The 22,409-nt window shown below is 45.2% G+C and overlaps 1 protein-coding gene across 1 annotated transcript in view; it reads right to left on the bottom strand.

The window, feature by feature from the left end:
* Nucleotides 1-22,409, bottom strand: part of SEMA5A (sema domain, seven thrombospondin repeats (type 1 and type 1-like), transmembrane domain (TM) and short cytoplasmic domain, (semaphorin) 5A) — a 559,453-nt gene that overhangs the window by 536,695 nt on the left and 349 nt on the right. The gene's annotated exons all lie outside the window — the stretch shown is intronic.

The following is a 22,409-nucleotide window of genomic DNA, read 5'->3' as shown; positions in this document are numbered from 1 at the left end:
AACCCATGCCTTCCTGTAAGACGAGAGAGGCCATGTGTCCAAGTGAAGCCATCTGGAGCATCCCACTCTGCAAAGTCTCTTATGAGGCTGGACCACTCGCCCCAGTGGCCACATGACCACAACTGTAGTAGAGACCCAGGAGAAACACCCAGCCCACCCAAAGGACTGTGAAAGAGAATAACCAAGTATTGTCTTCAACTACTAAATGGCCAGACTATTTGCTACACAGCAGATAGGTCATAGGGCTTCCCTGAGAGCTCAGTTGGTAAAGAATCTGCCTGCGATGCAGGAGACCCCGGTTCAATTCCTGGGTCAGGAAGATCTGCTGGAGAAGGGATAGGCTACCTACGCCAGTATTCTTGGGCTTCCCTTGTGGCTCAGCTGCTAAAGAATCTGCCTGCAGTGTGGGAGACCTGGGTTCGATCCCTGAGTTGGGAAAATCCCCAACCCAGGGGAAAGGTTACCCACTCCGGTGTTCTGGCCGAGAGAATACCACGGACTGTGTAGTCCTCGGGGTCACAAAGAGTCAGACACAACTGAGCGACTTTTACTTTCATTTTCACTAAATAGGTCATGGAAACAAATGGGTTTATTGATTTAATGTATTTTCTTTTTTAACTTATTGGGGTATAGTTGCTTTACAATGCTGTATTAGTTTCTGCTGTACAACAAAGTCAATCAGCTATATGTACACACATACATCTCCTTCCTCCTGAACCTCCCTCCTCCCCCCATCCCACCCGCCTAGGTCTTCACAGAACACCAAGCTGAGCTTCCTGCACTATATACAGCAGTTTCCCACTAGCTGTCTACTTTATACATGGTAAGTATATATGTCAAGCCTAATGAAATGAATTTTCTTTTGAGAAAGGTAAAAGGGTAAGAGAGCCGAGAATAAGAAATAAGAACACTACATTGTTTGCCTAAATTCCCAGGCAGAAACATAATGTGACCTGCGAGTCAGGCACCTGTAGGAAATTTCAGGAAGACCCAGCTCCAGAGGTCTGGAAAGCTTTTATGATAGGCAGTGTTTTTCTTTCTTTAAAAAACTAGTAGTTTGTACCTTATGAAACTTCTCACCAGTTTTGTCCATCCGCATACCCCACCTCTGGCAAACAACAATCTGATCCCTGTGAGTTTTGGTGTTGTAATGTTCGTTCGTCTGTTTTAAGAATCCACATATAAGTGCATCATTTGGTATATATCTTTATCTGAATTATTTCACTTAGCATAATGTCCTCAAGGGCCATCCACGTTGTCTTGAATGGCAGGATTTCCTTTTTTGTGGCTGAAACATATCCGTGTATGTGTGTGTGTACACCACATCTTCTTTACACATTCATCCAGCAATGAACATTTAGCTTGTTTCCATGTCTTGGCTACTGTAAACAGTGCTGCTGTAAATGTGGGGGTGTGGGTATCTTTTCAAATTAGGGCTTTCCTTTCCCGCAGATAACTACCCAGAAATGGGATACCTAGATCAAATGATAGTTCTATTTTTAAATTTCTGAGGACTCTCCATACCGTTTCTCATAATGGCTACACACATCCCCTACACAAGAGTTCCCTTTTCTCCACATCCTCACCAGCACTTGTTATTTCTTGTCATTTTGATACTAGCTATTTTAATGGATATGAGGTAGTATCTCATTTTTATTTATATTTGTATTTCCCTGATGCTTAGTGATCTTGAGCATCTTTTCACGTGGGCCATCTGTATGTCTTCCTTAGAAAGACATCTATTCAGATCCATTTTTTAAGTCGGATTACTTGGCTTTGTGCTATTGAGTCACATGTGTTCTTTATATATTTTGGACACTATCCCCTCATCAGATATATGATTTGCAAATGTAGCCCCTCCCATGCCACAGGTGTCTGTTTCATTGCATTGATGGTTTCCTTTGCTGTGCAGAAGCCTTTGATGGAATCCCACGGGTTTATTTTTGCTGTTGTTGTCATTAGGTAATTTGTAAGATACGGCAATTATATTTGCAGGTCTTGATGCTTCCAGAAAATCCAGGAAGAGGCAGAAGGGCAGCTTATTTGGAGCTCTGAGGCTTGTTGTAGAGCTCTATGCACACGGTTCTGGCTCTCACCATCAGTCTGCCTTCCAGTTCTGAAAGCACAACCAGCTGTCAGCTACATCATGGTCTGAGGATCCATCCAGGGACGGCGGCCAGGCCTTGGGTGCGAAGCTGCCCGAGTCGGGGTGCCAGCCTTCCCTCCCATCTCCTCCACCCGTATCACTGTGGTAAACAGCCCCACGTGTCCTCTCCGGTGGCCAGGCTTGTCAACACCTCGCTGAGAGGTCAGGAAGCCACTTGGCCAGCCCCGGGAGGCAGCTGAGAGGGCCCACTTCCTCGGCCTGCTCCCCAGCCAGCAACACGGTTTCCTTCCAAGGGCTTCAGGACTGAGGCCTCCATTTCATGGTGAAGCTACTGAACCAAAGCTACCAGTAATAAACTTCAATTAGAACAAAATAAAACATGCAAGCTTTTTATGCCAAGAACGTTTCAGACTTTGATGTATAGGCCTCTGACAATGTGATTAAGGTATTTACTGACCTGGAGTTAGAACTGTTTTTTCACATTAAACTGATAACTCGTGTTCAAACCCCAGCCTCCTCTTGGTATTCAGATCCTTATAAAATTCCATGGATACCTTTGCAAGTAACTCTAAACCTGACTTTCAGTTATTCATTCATTCTGTTGAAAGTTCTTCACCAAGCAAGGCAGGGGGATTGTGAAACCAAATTTCTCTGGGTGGGGGGGCGGGGCAGTCTTCCTTTGCAGTCCAGGGGTGAAGATGCCACACTTCCAATGTGAGGGTACAAGTTTGATCTCTGGTTGGGGAGCTAAGATTCCACATGCTACTCGGTGAGGGCAAAAAAATTTTTTTTTAATTGTTTTAAAGTCCTTTCAGGGCAACCTGATGCGTGGCTAACTTCTCTTTCTGCTACTTTACTACCCAGACTCTTAAGTGTTTTATACTTTCCCTGGGATCATGTGGAAGGGTGGCCTTCAGAGTAGTTACCTGAAACTAAACCACCATAAAACCCAAAAGGTGTCATGTTCAAACAGACTCCACATAGTTTCCAAAAGGCTTAGTGGCCAGTGTGACCTCTGAGGAGAAGGCAAAGTCAAAAGATTAGCGGGGCAGAGAGACATGCTGGGGGCTTTTGCTCAGAAGCCCCACTTGCTGCTCTGGACCCCCGTATTCTCTAGCTCTCTTGAGTTCAGTTCAGTCACTCACTCATGTCCGACTCTTTGCGACCCCATGGACCACAGCATGCCAGGCCTCCCTGTCCATCACCAACTCCAGGAGTTTACCCAAACTCATGCCCACTGAGTTGGTGATGCCATCCAACAATCTCATCCTCTGTCATCCCCTTCTCCTCCTGTGCTCAATCTTTCCCAGCATCAGGTTCTTTTCCAAAGAGTCAGCTCTTTGCATCAGGTGGCCAAAGTATTGGACTTTCAGCTTCAGCATCAGTCCTTCCAATGAATATTCAAGACTGATTTCCTTGAGCACTGCCTGGCTTGATCTCCTTGCTTTCCAAGGGACTCTCAAGAGTCTTCTCCAACACCACAGTTCAAAAGCATCAGTTCCTCAGCACTCAGCTTTCTTTATAGTCCAACTCTGACATCCATACATGACTACTGGAAAAGCCATATCTTTGACTAGAGGGACCTTTGTTGGCAAAGTAATGTCTCTGCTTTTTTCTTTTAATATAAATTCATTTATTTTAATTGGAGGCTAATTACTTTACAATATTGTATTGGTTTTACCATACATCAACATGAATCTGCCATGGGTGTACACGTGTTCCCCATCCTGAACCCCCCACCCTCCTCCCTTCCCATACCATCCCTCTGGGTCATCCCAGTGTCTGCTTTTTAAAATGCTGTCTAGGTTTGTTGTAGCTTTTCTTCCAAGGAGCAAGTGTCTTTTAATTTCATGGCTGCAGTCACCATCTGCAGTCATTTTGGAGCCCCCAAAAATAAAGTCCACTGTTTCCACTGTTTTCCCCATCTATTTCCCATGAAGTGATGGGACCAGATGTCATGATCTTTGTTTTCTGAATGTTGAGCTTTAAGCCAGCTTTTTCACTCTCCTCTTTCACTTTCATCAAGAGGCTCTTTAGTTCCTCTTTACTTTCTGCCATAAGGGTGGTGTCATCTGCGTGTCTGAGATTACTTATATTTCTCCTGGCAATATTGATTCCAGCTTGTGCTTCTCTTAAATGAGACTGTTTCTGGAGATTATATCAAAAGCAAGTTGGTGATTCTTTGCTGTGTTGGGCTACATCATGAAAGACAGACTATGTGAATTTTTTCCAATTTATTATTTTTGGCTGCACTGGGTCTTCGTTGGTGCCCTCTGGCTTTGTCTAGCTGTGGTGTGCGGCTTCTCATTGTGGTGGCTTCTCCTGTTGCAGAGCACAGGCTCTAGGAGACAGGTTCAGTAGTTGCTCTGCGGCATGTGGGATCTTCCCAGACCAGGGATTGAACCTGTGTCCCCTGAACTGGCAGGCGAATTCTTAACCACTGGACCACCAGGGAAGTCCCCACCACATGTGTAAATAAAAAGTCATGTTCACACAGCATCATAGGTGATCCAAGGAGAGCTCAGATACTCCCATTTAGACCAACAGCCACATTTTTTTACGTTTGGAGGCTTTCACAGCTGCATATAATTTGATGGATAATTTTACAATCAACACCTTTATCCAAAGGAACCATCCAAAAGGAAACAACACACATCATTGATAAACTCTTTAAGTCTTAAACAACATCCTGGGGTGGGGGGTGGGGAGAAAAGGGCTCCTTTATAATAGTCTCTTTTTTTATTTCTGAGATATTGGCCCATATTTATCCCCACTCAAGGTGCTGCTCTTTCAGGGTTCTGTAAAAGACAAAAGAAAGAAAATAGAAGTGAGTGAGTTCATTCTCCTGGCTCACAAACACCTCTGCAATGAGAACTGGTGGATGGAGCGTGCTGGCACAAAACCTGAATGACTTAAATAGTCACTGGCATTCTGACGTCTGAGAACCACTGATGATGGCTCGACTCAGAGAAAGGGAACTCCTGGGATACAGGGAAGAAGGCTTGTGGAAGAGAGAAATTGATGCTCTCCAGTGACCACTGTCTAGCTAGGGATCTTGACCAACAGGCTGGGATCCCTCTTTGATGGAGTTTGCATAAACCTGGATGCTATGCTAAGGGGCTAGGAAATCAGAGAGAGAGACAGGCAGAGGGTGCGAGCATCCCCAGGAAGGCTGGGCAGGAGTGGGTCTTAGGCAGCTTAGTTATCTAACTCTGCTCCAGTGTCAATTGCCCTCTCCACATCCTGAGGCTCTTCTATTTCAAGAAAGGTCAGGTTCCCTTCTTATCCTGACTGCAGAGCGCACTAGACACTGGAAATGACAGCCCTGCAATGAAGGTGGATTATGTGATTTCTGTCTCTAAGAAAACCACCAAGAAATCTGTCCCACGTTTGAAGCCAGTGACATAAACCCCTTTATCCAAATCACACACAGAGCTAATCACTCGACCTCCAGCTCTGATGAGGAAGATCTCTGAGCCATCCCACAGAGATGCCTGCAGACTTCCCTAAGGTCCTAAAGGTAAGACCATGGGCAGTTCCATCTTTCCCTTAGTCATCCTGAAGGCATTTTTGGGTGTCAGGCCCTCTCTGCTCCCAGAGAACATCAGAAGGCACGTGTCCAGGCTACATGTGTGATGATGGGTGCACCTCTGCACCCCAGGTGGAGGGTCCTCCCCAGGGCCCTGGAATGAGTACCAACCAGGTGTTTGTGTTAGGAGAGCATCTTCCAAACCCCCTCAGGTCCCTCTAGCCCGTAAGGAAGGAAGCTCTGCCAGGGTGTGGAGACCAGAGCATGCTGTTCCAAATGTTCCCACGCCAAGCACCCACAGTCACCCAATCCTGGCTAGAGGTTCTAGGCAATCCTCAGGGTTTTAATAGCATTTGAAGCATCCTGCAAGTTTTCTTAAAGAACACCAGAGAAAAATGGCAGCCTTGCAAGGGCAAGGAATACCCAACTGGAAAACCAGGACCCAGAGAACAGAAACCCTTCTGTCCTACACTCACTGTATTCCCAGATCAGGACCCAGTGTCAGACAGAGAGAAGTTTCTGGAAAACACTTGCTGGATGACCAAATGTCACCCTTCACCCAGTGCTCCTCTGGAGTTGGACCACAGTGAAACCAATGGACCGAGTTACAACAGAAGCCCCAAGGTACCTCCCTCTTTAAGAATGTAACAGATCACGATTTGTCCATGAGAGTTCAGAACAGGCCCTGCTTGCAGACAGAGAGACGCAGTGGACAGTTTCAACTGTGTCCTCTAAATTCTGGAATCCTATGGAACGGTTATATCAATTAGAAGGCAGTCGATAGTCAACATATAAGACAGTGTGCTCCAACCAAGTGCATTTCCCTTCCTTTGAATCAAATCCACCTCCCATTTGCCATGTCAGTTTAAATTAAGACAACAGAAAGGATTTGTCAGAATAAAGCTATTAAAAATTAGCCCATCCTCTGTCAACTATGGATTACTTTACAAGCAAACAGAAAAACCTTTGGGAAAAAAAGTAATCAATGAACACAGCAAAAGATAATTGTATCTGGGTGTGTATTTAACAAGGAAGCATTTCTCTAGGCATGGGGAAACGTAAATACAATTCTTTCAAAGTGAATTGGTCATCTGTCTCTAGAATGATTGGGGGCACCATGTGTAAGAAAAGACCTTTTCCAGAAGGTAACTGTATCCCCCCTTTTTTCTACAGATGAAAGACCAAGCTTTTTCTGCCTTGAGGGTCCCCAACAACCTTCTCCTTTGACCTTCTTTTTATGTAAACAAAGCAGAAGAGGAAAAAAAACTCAGCTGTTTTTTTTTTCATGCCCCCACCAACAGAATAAAATAAAAATGTCCCTGTTAGGCATTTCACTGTCTTCATCACCAAGACTGTCATCTTCCAAAAGTCTGAATGTGTTCCCAATTTTATTCAGTACCTACCTTGCCTAGCCTTTAATTCCAAGGCTTCTGATCTTTTAGCTCACTAGGAGAGGTAATCCTTTTGTTTTCTGCAAAGAATGATGTATTGTTTGACCAAAGCAATCAATCCTAGTGGTAGCTTTAGGCTGACAATTCAAAGATGTTGAGCATGCTGATCGGCTGAGTCCCAGACATTGTGGTGGCCAAGATCCCATGACTAATTTTGGACCATTGGACATCAGCCACCACAGGATATGTTGGAACTTGCTAAAAATAGCCTAGCTACCCATCGGCACATTTCAACCTACTGTGGTAGCCACAGAAGTGTGCTTCTCTTTTTAAAACTAGCTTCTTCCTCTGGAATGCAGTAAAGGAGTATTTCATGACAGGGAATTTTTCAGGAGGTCCAGAGGATGTTTTAAATAGATTTTTCATCTTTGAACTAACTGTTAAATAATCTGAAAAAGATTATTAATATAAAACTGAATGTCTTTTCTCTCAAGATAAGCAAGCCATACTGCATATTGTAGATCAATAGAAAACAATTGATACTATTTTCAGAACACTCCCTGGGCCTCCACTCCAGGTAAATGTGGAACATTTAATTAAACAAATCCCATTAATCATTTGAAAGTTGAAGTGGGAAAGGGAAACAGCTAACAACCTCCCGATTGCTCAGAAAAGTCAAATATTTCAAACATGCATATTTTGTTTCAAGTATACCTCTAGTTATGTCTTTATATGAATTCCTTTTGCTTTCAACCAATTCTTTAAAGTTTATGCCTAACTCTTTGACAGAAATACGGCTACAAATCGTTTTCTTCCTACATAGAGGAAAGATACAGGAATGAACCTGGCTGGCGCTGATGTTCTGCTTCACAGGGGGCTTTTTAAAATCTCATGCTCAGTAACACCCGACTCTTTGCGACCCCAGGGACTGTAGCCACCAGGCTCCTCTGTCCATGGGATTCTCCAGGCAAGAATACTGGAGTGGACTCCATTCCCTTCTCCAGGGGATCTTCCCAACCCAGGGATTGAAACCAGGTCTCCCACATTGCAGGCAGATGCTTTACCATCCTAGTCCCCAGGGAAGCCCTATGGCACAGAGAACCCTGCTCAGTATTCTGTAATGACGTAAATGAGAAAAGAAGAATTTGAAAAAGAAGAGATACATGTATATGTTTAACTGTACTTCGCTGTACACCTGAAACTAACACCTTGTTAATCAACTATACTCCAGTAGAAAAAAGAAAAGAAAATAGAAAGGGTAGCACTCCCCTGAAGAGTAACAGAGATAAACACGAGGGTTCCCATACTCCTTCAAGCAGGCATTCTTCCCTAACCTGCTTTAGACTAGTTTTCATGGCTTAATTCGACTGGTTGTTCGCTCAAAAGTGCAATTGCAGAACCACAAAGGGCACTTGGCCCTGAGGGCCACCCACATCAGTGCCCAGCCTCAGCCATGCACTAATTGTGCCCTTTGTCTGAGCCTCCTAATGATGATTTTTGTCAAGCCTCCAGCAATGATTTTTGCCAAGCCTCCAATCATGATTTTTATTCTTCCCACTTAGCCCTGTCTCCAACAACCTCCAGGCAGAAAATCTGGGCCCCAAAGCCAGTTCTTCTGGGAACATACACTTTTCATCTAAAAACAAAAAATTAAAAGCCCATTGAAAGGCATTTAGCGACAGATCCAAAAGTTGGATTAAAGTCCACACACTACCACCAGTAGTTAAAGAGACTCTAAGGGACACACCACTGGGAGTGAGCTCATAGCCTCGTTTTATGGGCACAACCTCAGTGGACCCACTCCAAGGGGCAGACTCGGCAACCTTTTCCATTCTGTGTCCCTTCATCATGTGGACCCCAAACCAACGCACCAATGGAGGTGAGCATTTTGGTAGAGGACAAAGATCTGGGTGAAACTTAGGAAAAGCATGGCATGAGACGTGCACCTGGCTGAGTCTCCCCTCTAATCCACTCACTAGCTGAGAGGTCACGACACTGTCTTCCCTCTTAATGTAAAACAGCCAAGTCATTGACTGCAAGAAGAAAAACTGCGATTTTTTCTGAAAGATTACCAAAGTACTCAGGATCCCAGAGATCAAATGAAGCATATTTATCTGGCCTGTTCTTTCCCAAAGTCACTCCAAAGCTCATACTGCTCCCATCTACAAACCTGAACAAAGAAATCTAATATAGTTCTTTTCTATAGGAGAATAATTCCTTTACAATGTTGTGTTAGTTTCTGCCATACAACAAATGAAGTGAATCAGCTATAGGTAAACATGTCCCCTCCCTCCTGATCTTCTCTCCCACCCCTTGATCTTACCCTTCTAGGTCATTGCCAAACACCAAGCTCAGTTCCCTGCACTATACAGAAGCTCCCGACTAGCTATCTATTTTACACATGGTAGTGCATATATTGGAGAAGGCAATGGCACCCCACTCCAGTACTTTTGCCTAGAAAATCCCATGGACGGAGGGGCCTGGTAGGCTGCAGTCCATGGGGTCGCTAGAGTCGGACACAACTGAGCGACTTCACTTTCACTTTTCACTTTCATGCATTGGAGAAGGAAATGGCAACCCACTCCAGTGTTCTTGCCTGGAGAATCCCAGGGACGGGGGAGCCTGGTGGGCTGCCGTCTATGGGGTCGCACAGAGTCGGACACGACTGAAGCGACTTAGCAGTGCATATATTGTCTACCCTGGTGGCTCAGATGGTAAAGCGTCTGCCTGCAATGTGGGAGATGCAGGTTCGATTCCTAGGTTGGGAAGATCCCCTGGAGAAGGAAACGGCAACCCACTCCAGTACTCCTTCCTGGAAAATCCCATGGGTGGAGGAACCTGGTAGGCTGCAGTCCATGGGGTCACCAAGAGTCAGACATGACTGAGTGACTTCACTTTCATTTTTCAGGGCCTATATGAGGTATCACCTTGCACTGGTCAGCATGACCATCATCAAAAAGTCTCCAAACAATAAATGCTGGAGCAGGTGTAGAGAAAAGGGAACCTTCCTACACTGTTGATGGGAATGTAGGTTGGTATAGCCGCTATGGACAGCAGTATGGAGGTTCCTTACAAAACCTAAAATAGAGCTGCCATATGATTCAGCAATCCCATGACTGGGCATGTACCCAGAGAAAAATCATAATTCAAAAAGACACATGTACCCCATCATTCACTGAAGTGCTATTCACAACAGCCAGGACAAGGAAGCAACCTAAATGTCCATCACCAGATGGGTAAAGAAGATGTGGGACATATATACAACAGAATACTCGCCACACAAAAAAAAAAAAAAAAAAGAAACCAGGTCATTTATAAAGGTATGGGTGGACCTAGAAACTGTCATACAGAGTAAAGTGAGTCAGAAAGAGAAAAATGAATATTATAAATCAACTGTACAAATAAATTGTACCTGGAGTGCTTGATCTTCTGATATTATTTTCATTATATGAGAAAAAGAAGTCTTTTTTAAATACTCTGTAGACACTGGGAAGTGCTCTTCCTAATCAAAGCCGTAAGGGGTGTCACTCCTCCCCAGGTTAGCAAATCGGTCTCCCCTGTAGCCATGGTCCAAGTTGAAAGCATTGACTTTCTTGATCCTCCTTCAAAAAGCAATTAATTCACTGACAGACACTCTTTTTAAAAGTGTCTTCAAGGTATCTGAATTGACAGGAGGTCTGACGACTGTGAAACCTGACTCTACAGTCCTAACTGGGTTTTAGAGTTTCAGCATCTGAATTCCAAGCACTGTTATTTACTCCATGGAGTTCAAAAGAAATGGACCTTACTGAACAATGCCTGGATCAGGAATGAGCAAGGTGGAGACATCCAGAAAGTCCTTCGGCCGGTACCATCTCTGGGACATGTCTACTAAGATGCCCACCATTGCCCTTCCCCAAGGGCTTTCCTCTGCACCAACACAAACCAGGTTCCAGGGAGATGGAACCCCAGCAGGTGGGCCCAGAGAAACTGTTCAAAGTTAAATAACATTTGTAGGCATCAGCTTTCGAGTGAATGAACCTTTGCAATACTTACTTGCCAGCTTGCAGTTCCCCGAATGATTTCTTTTCACAAGCTGGGGATAGGACCTAGGAATTCCATCACAGCTGACAGACGGAAAGTAAATTTGGCTCCAGGCCTGACTTGGGAGTCGGCTTGGAAAGCCTTGACAGCCAATAAACCACTGCGTGGACGTGCGGGGCTCCTGGGCCCTCCTGTCTCCACCCCACCAGCCCCACCCCCAACCACCACACAAATTCCATTCACAGAAGGCATTTGCACTGGTTTCAGATGTACATTGTAAAGGAAGTAGGGGTAGACAGGCAGAGTGGGAAGGACTGTTGCCTCAAACACCTAGGTTCAGGTATCCCCACTTTTCCTGGCACCAACTTTGTGACCAGGGGCCAAGGAAGTGAGAGTTCCATGTGGAAAGGAGGGAGGACCTTGAGAAGCATAGCTCCAAGGCTTCCGACCTCCACCACCAAGACGAAAGGCTGAGGGGTAGAGAAGTCCCCACTACCTTCTCACAAGGGCTTCTCTCACCTAATAAGCTGATGCCTGCCTTTCCCAGCTCGAGAGCACCATCAGACGTGAAACTAAAGGCAGGGAACTAAATCACCACCATATTCCCGTCACACTTATAACTGACCTAGAGAAGGACTGACCTCATGAGCCCACATGAACCAGCCCAGGAATAAGGCTGAGCAAAAGAGCATGTCCATCGATGATGGTGGTGGTGATGGTTTAGTGGCTAAGTCGTGTCCGAATCTTGCGACCCCATGGACTTCAGCCCACCAGGCTCCTCTCTCCATGGGATTCTCCAGGCAAGAATACTGGAGCGGGCTGCCATTTCCTTCTCCAGGGGATCTTGCCAACCCATGAATCGAACCCGGGTCTCCTGCATGGCAGGTAGATTCTTTACAGACTGAGCTATGAGGGATGCCCATCGATGACACCTCTGATATTACATCATCCAGCTGCAGCTCGGAACCCCCAGAGCTTAGAGCCAGGCACTGAAGTTGCCACTGTCTGGACAAAGCCTGGCCAGCTCCCTTCCCACAGGGCCAGGGGCTGAAACACAGGAGGGGAGGGCCAGAGAGTGAGCTGGGCCTTGTTAGAAACTTAGGGCCAATCGGAATTTTCGAGCTCAGCTCAGAACTTCATGGTGAAGGAGAAATGCATTACTAAAAAGGCAGCTGGGTTAGCAGAGAAATTGGCCACAGAAAGGTCAGGATAAGGAGGGACCGCAGAAGAATCCCTGTGATTGGGGTTGGGGGTGGGGGGATGGAGCAGATAAAAAGATTATCAAAGGATACTGGAGGAGCAACAGTTCTTTCATTCATCAGAAAGAACAAGAAACCACTGTCCAGCAAGCACCTTTCCACATTGGACATCTGGTCACCTTACCTCAGGCAAAGTTTCAACATCTGTAGCCTGGACCCCAGCTCTGTCAAACATGATCTTTCTTCTCTACTTACAGCCCAGAAATATTAAACTTAATAAATAAAATGCCCGACTTTAACTTCTAGCTCAAACATTAAAGAAGTTTTCTTTCCCTGACATACTGTCAAAAACCCTTCAAGTTTACACTTCAGAACAAGGACAGCAGGAGGAGGTGTCAGCAGATACAAGGGATTGCAGTAGCAACGTTCCAGGCTGTGAAGTGAACGTTCCAGGCTCTTCCCTGTCATCCAACCACCTAACAAAGGTAGGATCCAGTACACGCTAGACTGTCCAAAATGAGTATTTGATCTTAGCATCTGGATGCTTTTCAGAAAAAGAAATGGTTAGGAAAAAATAAAACAAATCATCAAAACTAATGGTCTAATACATTTTTCCCACTTAGGGCAATGTCTTCACAGAATTCTGTATGTAACACTACATCTTGCTTTAATTACAATCAACTCCAGTTCTCAGATCCAATACAAATCAACAATGCTTCTAAAAGGAGGTCTTAAAACAAGAGAAAAATGGCATCATTTTCTTATTCCTTGTGTTTCCAAACTAAGTCTCTGTCCTGGCAAGATGGAAATTTCTCTCATCATGTAACCAGTCGATCTCTTTAATTGAATGCTTAACAAGTTACCCTTAAAATATGGAGAACATTAGCTCATTGCAAATGAAAGAAAACCACCACCAAAAGTACCCACCTAAACAGTACTTTATTGACCAATTAAAGCCACCAAAAGTGACATCAAAAAATAAATGTCACCCACTCCTTTGCCACCTAATAAGCAGAAGGAAATATTAATGCAATCTCATAAAGAACTCCTTACTACTTACCAAGGGTGAGTAATAATTTAGGGTTGGTAACAGAAAAACATGGTCATTTTATAAATTTTACTCTTAATTTGTGTGTAAGTTAGGCTGCCAGTTTGGGAGGAGGCAAACTCAGAATGAGTGAGTCAGAAATTACACTGGTAAGAGGTCAATATTTAAAACTCTTGTCCATCTCAATTTCTGCATATGACCACTACAAGGGCTGAAGAAATTAGACATTCTTTGCAAACACCTGCCCAAACCATCCCAGGACTGGAGAGCAATACTTCACCACTAATATAAAGAGGCGTATGAGCCCTGAAAGCCCCCATCTCCTGCCCAGTGTATCTGGAGCCGGGACCCTCTTTGCCAAAGTAAACACTCCCACGGAAAGTCACCATGTGGAAACCAACTGGTGTGGGGAGGGTAAGGTGCCCAAGAGAGAGCCAAGCCAGCCCTGAGGCAGGAGGCAGAGAGGATTCTCAGGCACTAAACAGATGGAAGTTGCCATAAACAAGAGGAAAGAGCTAAAGACACTCCCATCCAGAGACAATAGTCGAAGAGCAAGGAAATTACAGGCAATTCATATGTACCTCTGCCCATAACTGAATCTCAGCTTGTGCTTTAACTGCAGAATATGTCAAAGCAGAGAGGAAGAGCCAGAAATGATTCTAATGACTCTTCTAATGGGGAAAAAGGGCCCTCTCCAGTTTAACTGTTTGGGCTCTGAGCATTCAAAAACCTGCATCCCACCACCAGCTCTGGCTGTTAGAATAACCTCACCAGCAGAAGCAGATGCTCTGCTAGGTGAACAAGGATACAGAAGCAGGTACCACGCACTCTGCCCCATCCCAGGAAAGCAGTGTTCTACGGTGAGCAGAGCCACACTCTGGAGTTCCAGACCCTGCAGTTCTAATGAGACCAGGAGATGGTGTGTTTTCCAAGATTCTCCACCCCCCACCGCCACCCAGAGCGATGCCCATGTACCAATAAAACTAGCAGAAGAGGATTTCCCTGGTGGCACTGTGGAAAGGAATCTACCTGCCAACGCAGGGGACACGGGTTAGATCTCCAGTCCTGGAGGATTCCACATGTTATGAAGCAGCTAAGCCCGTGAGCCCCAGCTACTGAGCCCATTCTTTAGGGCCCATGAGTCACAGCTACTGAAGCCCTTTTCATACTGTTCATGGGGTTCTCAAGGCAAGAATACTGAAGCGGTTTGCCACTCCCGTGGATCACGTTTTGTCAGAACTCTCCACCATGACCCATCTGTCTTGGGTGGCCCTACCCGGCATGGCTCATAGTTTCATTGAGTCAGACAAGCCTGTGGTCCATCTGATCAGTTTGATTAGTTCCCTGTGATTGTGGCCAATACTTTGGCCACCTGATGTGAAGAATGACTCACTGGAAAAGACCCTGATGCTGGGAAAGATTGAAGGCAGGAGGAGAAGGGGACGACAGAGGATGAGATGGTTGGATGGCATCACTGACTCAATGGGCATGGGTTTGAGTAGGCTCCAGGAGCTGGTGATGGACAGGACAACCTGGCGTGCTGCAGTCCATGGGGTCGCAAAGAGTCGGACACGACTGAGTGACTGAACTGAACTGAAGCCCACGTGCCCGGAGCCTGTACACCCCAACAAGAGAAGTCACCTCAATGAGAAGCCTGTGCACTACAATGAAAACCCAGTACAGCCAAAAATAATAATAATAAATAACACCATAAACATTTTTAAAACTGGCAAAAGAGAAGTATCCTCAGTAGACAACTGGAAACTGGTGTGCAGCAAACACCGAGTGGCCCAGGGGTCAGATGAGTTTAATTGATTTGACTTGGTTCCAGGTCTCATCTGGAAACAACCTGGGTTTGCTTGTTTTCAGGACAGAGATCACAGCTCTGATATACTTCCCAGGAAATGCCTGGGGATCAAAGAGATGCTGCTCACCCAGCATCCGGTGGCATCAGCACTGGGCTTTGTGAAAATCCTGGAAACACAGACACAATTCCCAGGAAACACACCAGGATTTGTTTAGGCCATGGGTGGTTCAAAGAACTCTTTAGAGAGTATGCCCCAGAGCTCTTTTCTCTTTTAAGTGGATAAAATGTTTTGGTACATTGTAACCACTCAGAACATTATAAATTATTGTCACTATCTTATGTACCTCTTGCATTTTGAGGTTTTGGATTTCTTCGGTGCTAAGTGTTCTTGCCTGGAGAATCCCGGGGCGGGGCAGGCTGGTGGGCTGCCATCTATGAGGTCGCACAGAGTCGGACACGACTGAAGTGACTTAGCAGCAGCAAGTTGGAACTACACAACTTCACTGAGGCATAGATTACATACCATTTGTGTACAATTCAATGATTTTTAGTAAATGCACATGTTGTGTGCCTGTCCCCATTATCAAGTTTTAGAATATTTCCATCTCCCTGAAAAACCCCAGCTGCCCATTAGCAGTTTCTTCCAATCCCCAGCCCCAATCCCAGATAACTTCAGATCTGCTTTCTGTCTTCACAGGTTTACCTGTTCTAGACATTTCACATAAAAGGAATCACGACACACGGTCTTTGGGGACTGACTTCTTTCACAAAGCATAATCTTTTAAAGTTCACACTCAGTGCGGCCCATATCAAGAGTTTATTCATTTGATTGCCGAATAGTAGCCCATTGTATGGCTGGACCACACTCTGTTTATCCACTCATCTGTTTCAGCTTATTAAATCTATAAATCCAACTAAATGACAGGGCTCATGGGCCTCATCTCAGCAATACAAGAAGAAAGGCTTCCACAGTTCTAAACTTTTTCTGGAATTTCGAAAAGTCTCTGTAATGTGTGAAAATGTCATGAGGATACAATACAGTGCCTGGAATTTTTCTGCCTGTGGGTGGCAGAGGCAAGGGCTGCTATTCTCAGTAAATAAACAGCCCTGAATTACACTTTTTTATGTTTTAATATACATAAACTATTAGAATACACACAAAGTGTTTTATGCTAATTTCCCAGTTCAGCAAGGTCACGGATTCATTGAACAAGCATTTACAACTGGGCAAACGGCCCTGTATAGGAAATATGAAGCTCACGGTCCTTGGCTCACAAAGACATCTGTATTTCAAGACGATGTCAGTAAATCAGTTTGGGAGTATCCGAAACACTTTTCTCCACCTAGTTTTTAGCTTCCACAGTTGGCCCCCAAAGTTTTAACCCATAGCTTTTATCCAGGACACTGTATCGCAGACTGTACTATTTACATACCACATAAAAGCATTTTCCCATTCATTCACTCACCACATACCTGAACCCAGGGCAGCCTGTGTGCCAGGCGCTCTTCTAAACACAGATTCACTAGGGGCAGTATTGTCTTGCTCTGAAGCTCTAAAGTTGGTTAAAGACTTTAAGCCAATACAGTATGTTGGGTTGGAGCAAAAAACTACAAAAAGAAAAAGAGGCTGAGGAAGAGAGGAAAGAGGGAGGGGATGGTGTCCTAACTAGTATGATGTGAAGATGCCTTTCTGAAGATGGGACACTTGAGAGAAAGCCCTCCGAGAGGCCAGATCTGGAAGCCATGAGCTGTGGGGGGTGGGGCAAGGGTAGGGGGAGTGGCGGGGAGCTTTCCGAGCAGAAGGAAGAGAACATGAAGAGGCCAAAGGGGCTGAGGTCAGGAGGAGGAGACAGTGGTGGGACTGAGTCACGTCGGCGGGGCCAGGATCACATAGGGTGCTTGGATGAGCTCAGGCGCTCATCCCCCCAACCAGGAACAGATTCCAGCCCGCTGCAGGGCCCAGGCCCCCTGGCTCTTCCTGCACGTTAGCAGCAGCCACCTGCCAGGATGGTACCCACACCTGGCGGGCAGCCAGTCCGGCTGGCTTGCTTTTCTCATTGCATCAAGACTGTCCCCTTGACCTGTCCTCCAGGCCCAAACTTGGGGCCTGCCTTCACCACCCCTCACCAGATGGCCTGGAACCACCAACATTGCTCCAGCCCAGCAGGCGTGTTGTCCCCTGGGGACCTCTCCGCTGCCATCCTAAGTGCCCTGCCCAGTTAATCAAGCAATCTATCAGAGCCCAGGCTCCTGGCAACTATTCCTCCCAGCTTTCCCAGAACTAAGTCTCCCAAAGTCAAGTTCACAGCTAGCACACACCGAGGAACTGACTTGAGGGGTGTCTCAGAAGCAACTTCTCCCGTCCCGACTTACACGTCAACTGGCACGAACAATGGCTTCATGGCAACGTCCGTTGAACAAAGGGAGGTTAGCATCCCAAGGGATTATGTTTGCTTTATGCCGTGCCAGTCACAAACAATGTTCTCAGCTTTACAATCGGTAAAGTTTTACAGCAGATCTAAATCTGGGCCCTGTAATTGCTAAAGGAAATCACAGCAGCCAGTTGTGATGCTAAAGCCCATTTGGCTGCAGCCTGTCCAGCCATAAATGTCCCTGGCCTCCATCCGGGGCGCTTGCTTGGCACCAGGTCCCGGCGAAGTCCTGGCAGCGGGCAGCTGCATCCTTGGTGGCTGACTGAGTTCAGCTCCCTGAGACAGGTCACATCTCCAGTTTTCTTTACAGAAAGGGAAGCTCTTTGTAAGGAATTGTATTGGGGGTCAGTTGGTGAGGAACACATCCGTTCCGGGAAGTTAACAGCCAGGCACTAATCATTCTATGTTTCTGCAGACAATTCACAGGACACAGCTTAGCAGAATTTTTCTTATTGCTTTCTTTTCTTTTCTTTGACTCTGCTTTTTCTTTGCATAGGCATATCATATATCATTGCCAAATGTTGGGTGAATCTGAACTGACTGAAAGAGGCTCTTTTTCCTGTGAACAATTTGGCCATGCTCAATCTTGACTGTCACTTGCCTAGAACTTAATTTCACATTTCAGCAAATACAGTATTATTTTCTCCAGGAGAATTGCCTTCTGATAGCATCCATCTCCTGGTTATTTATCATACATATCTGTAATTGAATTACCTATTGCAGTAATGTGATCTACTCGCAAATGGACATAAAAATGCAACATAAAATAAAATTGTTCCAATATGTACCTCCTCATCATTCTATATGAACCCTAGGGTAGCCGATTTCCCAGAGAGATGGTGACAAGTAAAGAATGATAGATGGGAAGATAAAGATTAGTGAGTTCATGGCCTTCCAGAAAGCAAAGAAATTATCCTCTAAAAATTTACTCTTTTAAAAATTTAGTGTTCTTCAATATTAATCAGGAAACCAATTCGAGTGTATGTAGGGGAAAAAAAGAGTAAAGAATGGAATGATTTCATTTTTTCCAAATGCAACAGTACCACACTAATTCATTTTAAAACTTAGGAAAGAGAAGTAAAGTGCTCAACTTCGCTCTTGTCAAACAGCCATTAATCTTGGACAATAAAAGAAGGTAAAGAAAAAGACAACAGCAATTCCTTTGAGAAAATTTTCTGTTTCCTTGAGCCCACCATTGGGCTAATCCTATTTTAAATGTCATGCCCCAGGGACCTATAGCTTGGCTTTGAAGTTGCTTCAGAATACTCTGTGAAATTCAGAGCCAAGTACCCCTAGATCTAGAACCTTTAGATGAAAAAGATTAGTTGTGTCAATACCAGTACATAACAATAACTTAATTGTTATACTGGACCTTCTCTTGGATCAAGTTTTCATTTGCTTTGTTCTGTTTGGTATAAATTCTGAATCAAAACAAGTTTGTCTATATATATTCCAGTTTGCTTTAATTTTTCTCCTCGTTTCTTGCCATTAGAAATTGATTCTGTGTAATCTGGATAACCAGTACCTGATAAATTCATCACAGAAGTCAGTGACATCTTTATCAAGCACACCAAAAGCTGCTTCTTCAAACAGCTTCCCAACGAGCTAGCCACTCCTCACTTGTTGAATTTAATCTTTAAGATGCTACCAATATGTGCAGGAATTAGAAACCTCAGGTTGCCACCTATCTACGACTGATCATTTCTACAAGGCAGCAAACAGAGTGATAAAAACCAGTAATTTTCAACAAAACTTCTGCATCTCAATTTTAAAAGGCTGCCAGGAACATATGTGAAAATGTCTATGTTAACAACAGTACACAAAGACAAGTACAAACAACTTCAAAGTGCTTACTTGTTCTCATCTTAAGACTCAAGAAAAGAGTTGACTTTCTCTGTATAAACGTACAAAGATGCGGGTGGGCAGAAATGGACAAGGGTCCACACACACGCTTGCACTTGGGTGTAACTGAAATTTGTTAGACACTGTAGCTTACCTTTTAAAAATTATTTCACTCCAAATGTAAAAATGTGTCACCTTGGTGTTATAATTATACGCTAAGCAACTTGTCTGTGTAACTATAGCAACAAGTTCAGAAGCATTTTAAAACACAAATATAGTACAATTTTAGAATCAAGAATTATGGAGGATTTATTGCAGGATGTGGAACTTTGCTCAAACACTTGTACACAGAGTACTCCAAAAATGGATTCCTTGACTCTGACATAGTATAAACTAATTAACTTGTTCTGTCTCACAAACTGTAGGATTTGTGATCCAAACCTCTTCTTATGGATTAGATCCTACTCTTAGTTAACTCTGGAGTTGATTACTTGTTTATATAATGGAATTCCTTTAGACCTCTGCTGGGCATTTAATGAAGGAGGGGAATTTCCCCTCCCCCACTTTCTGGTATGTGTATCAGAAGGAACGCCTCCATTTCAGTGACTTTATAGTAACAATGTGAATAACATTTGGCATCATTAAAAATAATCACCAAGTTAATAAAAACTATGTAATGGTTCGGCTAAGCAGTTCTCTCTAGTATCAGGAGCAAAGGACAGAGTCCCAAGGAGCTGGCATCTCTCATTTTGAGCAATTAGCATATAACACATAGAAGAGTCTGTGGGTTTTAACACTTCTAATGTGAACAAGATTTCTTGCTGCAAAGCCGTGGCTGGGGATTCAGAAGGTCTACAAACTCTAAAACTTAAGCAAAAGTTTATGGGAATATGCACCTATTTATCATGCACTGGCCAACATCTTGTAACAGCCACTACACATTTCTTTGTTTCATCCTATCCAGAAATGGAGAAGAATCATTTTAAAAGGAGACCGGCAGTGAAAAGCACAGGTTTATTTTTATCAAGTTTTGAACATCCCCAAAACTTCTTTTGGACAAAAACAAGCTTTACCACCCAGGAGACCAAAGGCTTTGCTCGCAGCAGGAATCTCACAGCTGCTTGACATTAAAACAACCGATTAAGTTAGTGCAATTTGTAAAAGACATAAAATGATTAGTATCATCCATCTTCTCCCTGTTAAGCAAAGTATGTAAAAGCATGTAAAAGCGGGTACCAGCTCATCACCCCAAGGGTTCCATGAGTATGTAGAGAATTAGCATGACTAATGTAGCACCATGGATGAGCTGCTATATCATGGCAAAGTTTCTGCAAGAAAGAAACTTAAGGAAAAAGAAATCTGTTTCAAGTGGCCCAAGCAGTTGCACGTCAGATCGCTATTTTCATTTAAGACAAACAAGGAAAAAAATCTTTGGGTGTACAAAATCCCTGTTTCCTCTGGGGTAAACACAGACATAGAGGAAAAGTTATTTAAATGGTACACAAGTTAAGCTATTATCTGCTTGAACTGAAAGTGTGAACTGGTCACTCAAAATAGTGCAGGATAAACTCTGCCCTCTCTTCAATAATGGAAGTGGCATTAACCAGCAATTAATTTAGCAATCCTAATTAGGTGTTAAAATCTTCCCTGGTAAAGTCTGATTTTGTCTTTCTGGGTCTCCTTAGGAAAGACTAATTCTGTAATTAATAACATATCTGTTGATTGCAAACTTGGCCATCAGGGCTCTTCTGGATAAGCTGATTGTGACATACAATTGCTTTTCTTAAAAACAAGATTCAACATAAACCTTAATTTTTAAAAAAATGATGTAACAATCATTTGTAACTCCTGGCGTTTTCACTAATCTGCTCCTGGAGGAGAACTTCATGTCAATATTAAACATAACTCACATTCTCTTCACCTGATTCCCATTTCTTTCTGGGTGAATACAAAGGTCGGGGGGAGGAAGGCAGAGGCACAAACAGGAAGAGTTTACAGGGATGCGTTTAACTCTGGAAGGAGTCTTTCTATTTAAAGGACCTGAGTCTGTTGACCACCTTTCCTATCCCTTCTAACAAGGCTGACAGCTCCCTCCCTGGTCGACAGATCACCTACCGCGCCACCCTCCGCCTCTAGGAAATGATGGCAAGATCCGCCTGGTCCTGTGCTTTGCTCACCCGGACCCCACCAACTCACCGGGCACAGAGGAAGCCTTCCTAGCCAGCCAGCATCCTCAGGCCCTCTTCCAGCGCTCGCTCTCGGCGCCCCCTACCGGGGGTCCCCAGGACTCCGCAAGTGCAGGAAAAGTTCAACCCCAACTCTAAACAGCCAGCCGCATCCAGGTACAAAGCCAGAGGAGGACGAGGAGGTGAACGAGCTTCCCGCCAAAGCCCGGGGAGCCGGAATCTGACCACGCTAGGCCTGGCACCGGGCGCCACGGCGGCGAGCGATCCCGGGAGACCCCTCTTCGGCCGCGGGTCCCCCGCGCATCCTCCCTTCGGCGCCCGGATCCGCCTCTCAAACCCAAAATCCTGAGCCAGGAGGGGATGCGAAGTGGTGGGGCGGCGGGAGAGATGCCCGCGGAATGGGACTGGCCTGGTTGCAGCCAGCCCATCGGGCCGGCGGCTCCCGGGGCGTCTACACCTCCCCGGCCGCGGCGATCGGGGCGGCAGCCAGCTTCGGTCTCCCTCCCTGCTTATCAACAGCGCTCGGAGGAGTTAAGCCCGGGTCGACCGCCTCCTGGTTTCTCGCGGGCGCCGCAGAGCCCAGGTCACTCGACCAGAAAACCTTGCCCCAGGCAGGCACTGCGAAGTGACGGCCACCGGGACCCTGCCCTCAGCTCCTTACGCCGCGAGCCCGGACACGCGCCGGGTGCGTGCAGCGACCTCCGCTGCGCACCTTAAGGAGGCGTTTGGAGGGGTGCCCTCTCTCCCCGCGCCCGGGGGCCCACCGGGTAGCTACCCCTCTTTCCCTCTGCACGCTCAGACCTCGGCAAAGGCGGAGACTCAAACTTCCAGCCAGCGAACCTGCT

Source organism: Bison bison, unplaced genomic scaffold (assembly GCF_000754665.1).
Source record: "Bison bison bison isolate TAMUID 2011002044 unplaced genomic scaffold, Bison_UMD1.0 scf7180017864250, whole genome shotgun sequence".
Taxonomy (NCBI): domain Eukaryota; kingdom Metazoa; phylum Chordata; class Mammalia; order Artiodactyla; family Bovidae; genus Bison; species Bison bison.
Note: the sequence above shows the minus strand (reverse complement) of the source record. Positions and strands in the feature narration are given on the sequence as shown.